The 12,097-nt window shown below is 46.4% G+C and overlaps 1 protein-coding gene across 5 annotated transcripts in view; it reads right to left on the bottom strand.

Moving 5' to 3' along the window:
• Positions 1-12,097, bottom strand: part of KLHL32 (kelch like family member 32) — a 299,877-nt gene that overhangs the window by 240,400 nt on the left and 47,380 nt on the right. For 2 of the 5 annotated variants that reach the window (XM_090037125.1, XM_090037129.1), the window contains exon 1: positions 5,246-5,379. The exons of 1 other annotated variant lie outside the window; for it this stretch is intronic. The gene's annotated coding sequence lies outside the window, so the exon portion shown is untranslated. Of the gene's footprint in view, positions 1-2,219; positions 2,262-5,245; positions 5,654-12,097 lie in introns of those variants that run through there. 2 more of the 5 variants (XM_090037126.1, XM_090037128.1) reach the window with 2 other exon arrangements.

The raw sequence follows: 12,097 nt of genomic DNA, 5'->3' as shown, positions 1-12,097 counted from the left end.
GGCATTTTTTTACATGTAGCATGAAAACTGATACCACTATATCGATATCTTTACTCACAAGAACAATCCTAAGAAAGCTGTCCCCCAGGGTAAACAAGATTTCAGTATGTTAAAAGTGCTTGCAAGAACAGACTCTTATCCCTCTTCATATTACTTACATGCACAAATCTTGTTAATGCTCCCTCTCCGACTCTGATACCTTATGGGTGCATCTACACATGCACTTAACTGTCCAGTAGACTAATTTACCGTGGTGTAAAGCATCACATGTGCAATATTATTACACCACAGCAAACTAATTTTCACCACTGTAAGATAATACCGTCGGGGACAGTACTATCTTACAGTGGTGAAAATAATTGCACCTGAACGCATGTATAAATGCTGACCCTGACTCAGGTGTACACTAAGCTTGGTCAACCCAGGCAGCAGGAGGCCAGACCCCTGCCTGCCACCTACCCACAAGGCTCCACTTGCTGGCCAACTCTTGCGCTCCAGCCAGCCCTTCCACTGCCTGATGACACCTCCCAGAGACTGGAGCAGACCCCGCAGACCCCTGGCCAGCCCAGGGCTACTCCACCCTGGCTCAAACTGTTGCTGTCCCAGGCACAGCACATGCACCCTGGACCACAAAAGTATGAGCATCTACACATGCCATTAGGGCGCTGTGATAAAGTCCAATGCAAACTGTGCCAGAGTTTATCACTTCACCATAATATTGCATGTAGGTACACTCCATAAGTCACAATCTAGTTCTCAAATATTGTTTTAGTTTCTTCCTGTGTTCTTATTCAAGTCACGGGCCAAATGAAGAACTAATATGCAACTTTCTACTGACTTTTGTGAAGAATAGGCATTTACACAAGTGAACAGGGCCAGTCTTACTGATTTTATGGCTGAGATGAAATGAGATCAAGTGCGGGTAGAGGTCATCCTCAGATCTGCTGACATCTTAATTAACCAGAAGTTCCCTAAAAACTTCTGAAATCATATCCAAGATACTGGGATTTCCTTCCTTGATTTTGAGTTCATGATTTCAAAGCTTCCAGTGATTGGTTCCAAATTATTCAAAGTTCCAAAACCCTGAATCCTCTGTGGTTCTTGAGTATCCTTATGATCTTTCAGTAATCAGGACAATACTTAAGCTGGCCTTCTGTCTAGTGTTTTCCTAATAAGAAAATGCCAATTAGGTATTTTATAAAAATTTAAACAGAACTCCATTACTCCATATCAGATTTCTGTCACTTAAAAGCACCTAGCTTCCCTCAAGTTTGAAGTTGTAGCTGAACATGTTCTCATAGTTTCATAGTTGGTAGGGTCGGAAGGGACCTAAGCAGATCATCAAGTCCGACCCTCTGCCATGGGCAGGAAAGAATGCTGGGGTCAAACGACCCCAGCTAAGCGATGATTTTGATTTATCTAAATGACCTCCAAAACCTCCTAATCCCCAAGAAATGTTCAGAGCATTAAAAATACCATTTCCACCCATATCTTAAATAAACCTTCCCAGGTGAAATTTTACCAAATGAAATTTCCACCCCCACCACTTCAGGAGGGATGTGGATAAGCTTGAGAGAGTCCAAAGGAGAGCCACCCACATGATCAAAGGCCAAGAGAGCAAGGCTTATGAGAAGCAGCTGAGGGACATGGGGCTCTTCAGTCTGGAGAAGAGAAGGCTGAGGGGGGATTTGGTGGCAGCCTATAAGTATATGAGGGGGGTACACCAAGATCTGGGAGAACAGTTGTTCACCAGGAGATCTAATGGCCACAAACTTCTGGAAGGCCGATTTAGACTGGACATAAGGAAAAATTCCTTTACAATCCGAGTGTCCAGGGTCTGGAACAGACTCCCCACAAAGGTGGTGCAAGCACCTACTCTGGACTCATTCAGAAGGCATTTGGATGTTTATCTTGCTGGGATCATTTGACCCCAGCAAACTTCCTGCCTATAGCAGGGCAGCTGGACTTGATGATCTCGTGAAGTCTCTTCCAGCCCCTAATGTCTATGAAATCGATGAACCAAAGATACCTACAATGCCAGAAATAAGGCTCATAGTAGATAACTGTCTATGAATATTAAAAATATCTGAACATAAAAGCTTAAACTGAAGTGTACCCCCTCAAATATAACTGTAAGGTGGTATTATTACACCCCCACTAAAATGAGGACTTTTAATGTCACAGTTATTTAGAGTATAATATAATTCTTAGTTCATTACCTCTGCAAAGTGCTTTAAAATGTTGTCAAATGCTGTCAGCATCTGCAAAAGAGCAAATAGTCTGAAGCAGTTTCACTGGAACTTTATAATACTGAATCATTTCTAAACTTTGTTAGAAAAGGTCCACTAACTGAGAACACACTATCATTTTACAAAGTTTGTGATAACTATATTATTTATCCAATACAAAATCACTGGAATCTCTTAAAGTCTCTTTTTTCATAATACATACCCTTACAAAATATAGCTGAAAAGCTATTCTTAATCATACTGTGGAGACAAGGCTCCAATTCTTACAGCTGCTTTGTGCAGGCAGATCCCCAAAACTAATGAGACTCTGGAAGGTACAATTGCTCCCACAGTGCTGCTGCAGGATCAGGCAGTGAGAATCCACTCCTCAAACCCTTGACATTAACATTCAGGGGAGCAGGGTTAGATCTATTAGGGCCTTGTTACATGGTAATTTTAGGTGGCTTCTGGAGCTCTTAGTTAACCCCTGGATTGGCTGCACATTAATACCCTTACGTGGCTTAAAGCACTCATTCAGCTCAAATTACACCACTTCAAGGCAGGATTATCTCTACTCTGCATAACCTTGCTCCTGTTCCACTAAGGTGTGGCCACTTCCCACAGCTGTGCCTCCAAGTTGAAGTCTTCTAGTATCCCAAGATGCTCCAGCCCTGCAGTGCTTGGTTTCCCAGTGGGAGTAGTGAGCCAGTCTGGGTGGAGGCCCCTGGATACATCAGGAAGAGTGAGTGCTGCAGCCCTGGAGCATCAGGCAGCTGCAGTGCCTCCCACTGCCACACAGACCGGCTCACTGCTCCTGCTTGGCAAAGCCAGTGCCACAGCCCTGGAGCACCTGGCAGCTGTAGTGCCTCCTGTGTGGTCCTCCTCCCCATAGCCAGCACCCCATCCAGCCACAGGCACCCCAGCCCCAATACACATCAGTTCCTGGCATCACCTGAAGTTGGAAGGGATGCTTCAACCACCTTTTGGTCCCCAGATTGAAAGGAGCTCTCATTTAGGAGGCTTGAAGAATTTTTAATCACAAAAAATACAAGGAACATTATGGGGTGCTGCCTCTGCCTGGGGCCATACACAGTTCCTAGTCATGCCCCCACAGGCGTGCAGGTGAAAGACAGTCAGAGATGGTTTTTTGCCTTAAGGTGAGGCTGCTCCACTAAACTGAAAAACACTAAGCCAATTAACATTTGTGCTACTTACAACCTAAGGTGTAACAAGGCTCTTACTTTCTAAACTGAATTTTTCTGTAAGCCGTATTTTCCTTACTCCATACTGAGAAACAGACAATAACAACATTGATTTTTTTTTGTCAGGGTGTAAAAATATACTGAAAGAAGAGCCTGCTTTGCCTGTTTTTACATGTTGTCCAAGTGCAAAAAAAGTATTTTTTTTTCATAAGTAGCATTGCTAAGATCCAGATTTGGTGGCTCTCAATTATTAGTTCTCAGTTATTCCATGAATATTGCCGACAGCCCTGCAAACTCAGCATGAGACTCTAAAACCGTCATGTTCATTCTGGTTCATACATCCTCAGTATAGATTCTGCAAGCCAAATCCAGCCTTCAGTCCCACCTATGTAGTCCCACAATCATCCATTCCATCATTTGCTAGCCTAAATTTCTCATCGGAGTTAGCTTCAATGCAACTGAGAGTCAAGTCTGGTCTTGGTACGAGAAGTCCCCACTCCAACAAGCACTTATTCCCATGCTGAGCTTTGATCTCTTTGAACTGCCCAGGATAAGGAACCAAATCGTTCTTCTGAATATGTGAGTTAGAAGACAGTCTAATGCCAGCATGTTGTGCTCTCACATGGGTTGTGAAAAAAGAGCTCGTTTCTGTTACTGCATTAAGGAGAGAATGCAAATGGGGAAGGACTCTTTTAAGGGCGAAACCCCATTTCAGAGTTGCTTTACGCACCAGACCCACACTTTGCTATAGACGTGTGCCCACACAGAGGTATTATATATATAGTATCCTTGACTAAAACCTGATGTTCCACCACTTAGCCCAAGTCACAAGTGTGAGTGTGTGTAACATCAAGGGAAGAAAAGACTGAGGAGGCATGTTATAAAAGTCTTCAAATACCTGAAGGGTGATTACATGGAGGATGGAGTTGAGGTTTTCTCTGGTTGTAGGAAGGAGGACTAGGAGCAAGGGCCTCAAGTGGCAGCGGGGGAAATTTAGGTTGGAGATTCGGGGGAACTTTCTGACTATGAGAGTGGTCAGGTATTGGAACTATGAACTGTGAGAAACTGTGAACTCTCCATCTCTGGACATTTTCAAGGCCAAATTGGACAGACACTGGGATGGGATGGGATGGGATGGTTTAGTCAGGGGTGATCCTGCCTCAAGCAGGGAGCTGGACTAGATCAGCGTTTCTCAACCCCTGGGTTGCCACCCAAAAGCAGGTCACAAGAATACATGGAAAGGATCACAAACAAACTTTAGAAATGGATTCTTCTTTGTAAGAGAAAAACGATGGGAAGCTGTGGCTTTTCCTTAAAGACTTGCAGCCCACATGGGGCTGCTTGGGCTCCCCTTGCCCCACACACTGGGGGGCTGGCACCTGGGGGTAGGGAGTGCGGGGCACTGCGTGGGGATGTTTACAAAGGGGTCGTGGTCCAAAGACGGTCGAGTGGCACTGGGCTCCATGACCTTCAGCAGTCTCTTTCAGTTCTGCTTCCCCAGGTTCCTACGAAAATGGAACTGCCCCTGCGGAGGGGAGCAATGCAAGGGGCTGGAAACACCGAGTCAGGTACACACCATTGGAGCCGGGGTGCCGCCCGCCTCCCCGCTGAGGTCCTATCCTGGAGTTGAACCCGGCTCCAAGGCTGCGGCGGGAAACAGCACCCCCCCGCCCAATAGCCCATTGTGACGCGGCGGGGCAGGATCGGCGCTGCCCGTTGTTTCCGTGGCAACCGAGGGCACGGAGCGTCCCGCTCGGGGCTGCGGCTCGCACCGCAGGCCGGGCCGGACCGGGCTCCCCAGCGCGGGGTACTCACCCGGCCGAGGTGGCGGCGGCAGGACGCAGGGCGGCTGGCTCGGGGCTCCAGCGCTGCTTGTGTGCGCTCCAGTCCCCGCCCGCCGGCACAATGGATTGCGCTGCCGCTGCTGTGTGGGCGGGAGGAGCTTTCCCCGCTCCCTGCCTCCTCCCCGCCAGCAGCAGCAGCAGCAGTTCCCGGCGCCCCTCGGCCGTAGTGCGCAGCAGCAGGTCCCCCCAGCGCGGGGCGCACCTGCAGCGGGAGGAGGGCGGCCGCTGGTCCCCCCAGCGCCTTCCTGCGGCAGCGGGCCGGAGGGGGAGGGCAGCAGGGCCCCTCAGGCGCGCTCCTCGTGGCTCAGTGAAAGGGCTCCTCCACGCTCCCCTCACGAGGGAAGGGCGCCCTCGTCTTCCCTCCCCGGGATGAACCAGCGCGACAGGTGGGCTCGTCTCCCCAAAGACCCCTCGAGATGACAGGTTTCCGCCGCGAAGCCTTGCCTTCACAACATGGGGTTGGGTCCCCTTGTTTTGCCTTTGTGGCAGGTGGGGGTCTTCGCTCTGTGTTGTGCCAGGGTTGACAGGAGGAGTGCTAGGGATGGTGCAGGGTGGTTTGGATAGCGAGGAACCTGCCGCAGGCAGGGGGTTGGACTAGATCAGCCGTTCTCAACCTTTTGCACCTTACATCCCACCTACGTCGTCAAAACCCATGAGTGGGCGGGCAGTCCCCTGGAGGCCATGTAAAGGGTGGGGGGAGGCCGATAAAAGCGAAACCAGAAGTCCTGCCATGTTCCAAGTCCCACCTAGAGGACCTTCGGTGGGACGTGTCCCACCAGTTGAGAAACCCTGGACTAGAAGACCTCAGGAGGTCCCTTCCAGCCTCTATTATTCTCTGTTATTCTGATCCTTTGACCTTGCCCTAGGCAATTTAGGGCCAGACTGGCAAAGGGTAGGTGCCTCAGCTCCCCCCTGGCCCTAGAGAAGTGCCCAGAAGTCCCGAGTCTCCCACCTACTGCCAGCTACCCCTCTCCCCTCTGCCCACAGACACAGATCACAAGACTGGAGAGAAGCAGGGACCTCCAGAGGTCATCCTTTCCAACTCCCTCCCTGAGGGGCTGGGTCATCCCTATCCAACCACCCTATAGAAATCCATCTCAACTCTTTGTAAAGCAGCCATCCACCCTAACCATGGATGACTGGCAGGGCACCAACGGGGAGGGGGCTCCCCTAGCGGACAACTGCTGACCGGAGGGGGGTGGGGTTCCCCAGCAGCTGTTCACTGAGCCCAGAATCACCAGTGGCAAAACTGGAACTGCACTTTCACCAGTACTTCTGGTTTTGCGACTGGCATTTCCAGGGGGTGCACATGCACCCACATGTACCGCCTACCCTACGCATCGCCAGTGACCCTAACACAACAAGACGTAACACGCAAACCTGTCACAGGGAAAGCAGGGGGACCGTGCATCAGCCAATGTCCTGCTTCTGTAAAAGGTTGTTTGTTAATACACACTCAGGAGATGCCAAGTGGAAGGCTATGCTCCTGCTCTAGAGGAAGGTAAAACCCCCACAGTCTATACCAATCTGTCCATGGGGGAAAAATTTATTCCTGACCCCAAATATGATGATCAATCTAATTCGGAGAAGAGAAGAATACCATCTAGCCAGGGACCTGCTTAGAACAACGATAGAATAACTCTGAAAGTGCTCCAGTGCCTCCTTCCCAGGTTTGGCACCTAGGGACTGGATGCATGGGGCCTGCTTCTCAGTAACAGCCTTGAGAGCGTCAAGGATGCAGTGTAGACACAACCAAAGGGATGTAGGTGTGATAGTGCTGAATATCCCTATGCTGACAGGTTCCCAAGTCAGGAAGTAGGATTCACAAACCCAGCTTAGGTACAAAGTACCATGTACACAGAAAGGAAAAATGAGGTGCCAGGGAAGTGCCCTGACATTGATCTACAGTCAGGCTTTCTCTTGCTTGCTTTTACTCTGGCTGCATGAATCTTGCATTCTTTACTGCATAGCTTTAACCCATAGATTCCATCAAGGCCTATCCCATAGTCTGTTTATAAGAAGGGACAGATGTGGGTTTTCATAGTTTCATAGTTTCTAGGGTCGGAAGGGACCTGAGCAGATCATCTAGTCTGACCCCCTGCCATGGCAGGAAAGAATACTGGGGTCAAATGGTTTTAATCCCCTCAGGTTCAAAAGTCTACCACTTCCTGGGCTAGTGCTCCGACCAGTAGTACAATTGGTCACACCAATGTATTTTGCAAGCTTTTTTTTAACTCAAAGCCGTCAATGTGGCTTAGACATGATTTCAGAAGGTCTACTGGATCAGATCTCCTGCAAGGACCTGGGAGAAGTTTGGGTCCTCCCAAACAGCATATGCAGCAGAGCCAAGTTGCAATTACGCCCATGTGCAGCAGCTGAATCAGAAGCACCTAGGTAACTTGACTAGTGAAAATTTAGATGCCTATCGCTTACATTGTCAGGTAGGGTTTTTTCTGACCACACTTCTAAATTCTACAAAGTTACTTTTTGTATCAGGCCATTAACCTGTGACCTTTAGCCACATTGCCCATCTCCAGCTGGGGATGAGGCTAAAATCTTTCTACTTCATAAGGTATCAAGAAAAACACACTAAAGATTTTAATGTGCTCAGATACAATGATAATAGGGGCTGTATAAATACCTGAAATAGATTATTAGTAAATCTGTATGTAATGTAGTAACTTTGTTTAGCAGCTTAGTATCATAAATAAGACATGATTCTAGCCCTCAAGAGCTAACAGGATACAGCTTGAGGAGAAGAAGTTTGAGGGGATTATAATGATGGGGAAGGGGGAACTGGATGATCAAGTTTATTTGAAGATGTGTTTGCTTTAAAGATAAATTTAAGACAAGAAAGGAGAGAAAGTTTTCTAGGCCAGTGCCATTATCCTGCAATGATGTCCCTGCAAGCAGGTTCTACTGAAGGGTTGGGACCTGGGGGACTATATTTAGGATTTTATAGCATTGGTGTGCTTTACAGGTATTAAGGGCTTTGTTGTAGCTTTTTTAAGCTACACTCAAGAGCCAAAAGAGACACCTGTGAAAAGAATATATTACTACGTAGTGGGAGCACTGCAACCTTTAAAAAGCTGGATTTCACAAGGTATACTATTTTGGTGACTGTTGCCAACCCACTAAAGGAATATTGTGCTTTTTGATGTTTTTTTCTTAAAACCCATCACCTTGAATCATGCAAGCATATCAGAATCTCAGCTTTCATTTTTTAAGAATGTTTTTATACTTTATGGTTTTTGTGGGAAAAGCTTAAAAAAAACATAATGCAAATGGATCCTGAAGTGCCAATAATCAGAAAACATTTGTTGAATTTATTTTAACAGTTACTAAGTCAGATTATGTGGCTGATTATGGCTTGACTCATGATTTTTGAAAACTTCAGTTTGGCAAGGCTTGTGACACATCACAACATTTTCTGTGGTATCCACAACATTTTTGGGGATGATCCAGTTAGTGAAAGAGCCCACAGTAACTAATTACATTATTTTGTAGAGTCAGTCCCTATTTTTCAGGTCTAGGCAAGGTACCTTAATAGATAGAATAGTAAATGTTTTCTATCTGAGCCTTCAAGAGGCCAAGAAGCGATTACTAAATTCCCTTCAAGTCCTTGAACATAAAACTAAACCTAATTGTTCTAGATATTAGACAACTGCACAGTAGGTTAATAATAATAATGCATGTTGTGGTAGAGCAAGCTCTAAGGAAAGGGGCAGAGCCTCTACAACAATAGGAGAATGCTGCCAGGGGGCAGGAGGGATAGTATACGACCATAAGAACTTGAGGTTGAATTAACAATAGATCAGTGATTCTCAACCAGAGTGTCATGGCACTCTGGGATACCTTGAGATCTTTTCAAGTGTGCTGCAGGATGCCATAAAATATTAGCACTGTTAGCACAGGGGTGCTTCGAATCTAAAAAGGTTGAGATCCACTGCAATAGAGGAAGGCATGAAGAGAGGGTTATTTTGGAGAGCTATCATATGGCTGTTTTGTTTTTGGTTGCATAAAAGAAGCAGTAATGGAACTAGAGGTAGGCAAGCAGGGTACCATCCTTGATTGCCAACTAAGGAGAGGTGCCAGGGTGCCAACCTTGCATAGTCCATGACCTGGAAGCAAAAGCAGCCCTATGGCATGGACACCGTGTTGCTCCTGGAAGAGCCACAGCTAGGGCAAGCGGTCCATGTTCTGGCACTTTTCCTGCCCCCTACTTCCAGCCCCTCCCCCTGGCCTCTTGCATGGTTTGCCCAAGACCCTGGGCCTGCTTGTTATGCCTATGAAAAGAAGTATGAGTAAGAACACTTAAACAGTCTAGAGAATCGCACTTGTACTTCGAGGCCTCATTTACTGCATAACCAAGTACTAAATGACTGTGCAGTAACCAGCATTTCTGCACAGTAGTGTTCCAGCACAATTTTTTTCAGATGCTACTGCTCAGTAGTGTCACATCACAGTTAGTGCCCACCAATGCTACTGCACCAGTAGCTTATTGTTACTGCATAGTAGCATCTCATGTAGATGCGAACTGCATGTTGCTAGGCCTTTGCCACATTAGACTCTGTTATAAGAACTGCTCTCTGTATATTAGTTACACAAATGTTCTTTTGGTGTTCAACGAATCATCTTAAACACTTAAAAAAAATGAAATGACAACTTTTAAAAAGAGCAGAACATGTCCATGCAAACTATACACCAAAGGCCTTAAAAGGAGAGAAAATTAATAGTGCAGCTGCCAGCCATATCTAGACTCTCCACACTGATGCTCTCATTTAGAGGGTTGGCCTGACCGACACTGCTAAAAAAAGAATCCCCTTATTGATTACCAGTATGTGCTCACTAAAAGCCAGTCAATAAATAAAAAATTATTTGAAAAGTGAAATTGTCCTATGACTATTCTAAAGAGGGAGTTAAACAGCTGATAGCTCACTAAGTTCACAAAGAGGAATAGATTTATTTATTTCCCACCTCCCCATGAGAACTAAAATTAATTGCAAATTAAGACAATTAAGTGAATGTTTCTGCAGGAAAGATACCAATTTTCCTACACGTAGGAACTTTTTATGCCTACGTGCACATTAAGCTTATATGTCACAAATAAAAATATATTCCATGAGATATTTTTAAAAGCCTGACTTGACTTAGGCTCTAGATTTTGTATGATTTCTTTATTATATTGTAACACATGGCATCATTCCCTTCTGCTAAAATATGGCCATCTTTTATCCTCAGGAAAGAGCTGGAATGACTTCAAAAGTGAGGTTGTTTCCTAACATATGTAGTGGAATTTATTTTACTTGTTTTGGCACCATAAGGGAACGGTAAATTCTTCATCTTTGTTGGCACTTTCTTGGGATGCTGTGAGGTGCTATTGGTAGTACAAAAGGAAGGGTTCTAACCAGTTCCTGTAGGGAGCTTCCAAGGAAGTCTTTTACTGGAAGGTTTTTTTGTTTTGTTTTGTTTTTTGATACACTAGGTAGACTTTGAAACATCCCCACTGGTAGCTAATTAGAAGCGCAGAGCCATTTTCATGCCATTACCACCAAATCGTTCCCTCTGAAAACTTCCATATTCACATCCTAGGGTGAGTCCAGCTGAAGTTCTTTCCAAGTGTCTAGGTCTGTATCTACCATGGCCATTACTTTCCTCTGGACACAACTTTGTACTGTAGAGGGCCCTTGATACTACTCCACAAACACATGTTCAAGAGTCTGAGAGCTTGGAATGTCAAGCCATTTCTTCCAGTTGGTTCAGTAGCTCTGTAGTGGCTGTATTATCCAGCCACTGGAGGGTGACATCCTGTCATAAGATATACCAGTCTAGATTGGGGTGAAACAAGGATGCCCCTAAGCCCCATTGCCTTTAGCCTGGTTATGGAGCCCCTCATTAGGACAATCGCGAAGGGTCCAGGAAGGTTCAAACTTTACAAAAGAAAGGTGAACATCCTTGCCCATGCAGAGGACCTAGTCTATGAGCCTAATGAACACCAGGAGATGCTGGACACCAGCTCTGAGGCAGCTGGCTGGTGTAGTCAACTGTGTCTATAAGCTGGATTCCTCTCTGCTGGCAGAAGATTAGTGCCCTCAACACCTTCCTCATCCCATCCATCTCATTTGTCCAGAGATGCCTGGCAGTTTCAATTACAGTTTTAAAAAAGTATATGGTGAGATCACATGGCTCCTTAAAAAGTGGATGCACCTGGCACAGTGCTCAATTAGAAAGCAATGAGCTTAAAGAGAAAGTCCAAATGGTTCTCCTTTCCTTTCATAGCATATGTTCAGCACAAGTCCAGGGAAGGGCAAAAACATGATCAAGAAGGATATGCTTAATCTTATAGTTTCATAGTTTCATAGTAGCTAGAGTCGGAAGGGACCTAGGTAGATCATCTAGTCCGACCCCCTGCCTTGGCAGGAAAGAGCACCGGGGTCAGATGACCCCAGCAAGGTGCTCATCTAACTTTCTTTTAAAAATCCCCAGGCTAGAAGCCTGCACCACTTCCCCGGTTCCAGGCCCTAGCCGCCCTGACTGTGAAGTAGCGCCTCCTAATATCTAATCTAAACTTACCCTCCGCCAGCTTGTGACCGTTATTCCTGGTCACTCCTGGCAGCGCACAGGGGAACAGGGACTCCCCCAATACCTGCTGATCCCCCCTGACCAGTTTGTAGCAGGCCACAAGGTCCCCCCTTAACCTTCTCTTGTGGAGGCTAAACAGGTTCAGGTCCCGTAGCCTCTCCTCATAAGGCCTGCCCTGCTGACCCCTGATCATACGAGTGGCCCTCCTCTGAACTCTTTCCATATCGTCCACGTCCCTCTT

Source organism: Crocodylus siamensis, chromosome 1, assembly GCF_052110815.1.
Source record: "Crocodylus siamensis isolate JL-2025a chromosome 1, ASM5211081v1, whole genome shotgun sequence".
NCBI lineage: Eukaryota > Metazoa > Chordata > Crocodylia > Crocodylidae > Crocodylus > Crocodylus siamensis.
The sequence above is the reverse complement of the archived record's forward strand: the minus strand, read 5'-3'. Positions and strand labels throughout refer to the sequence as shown.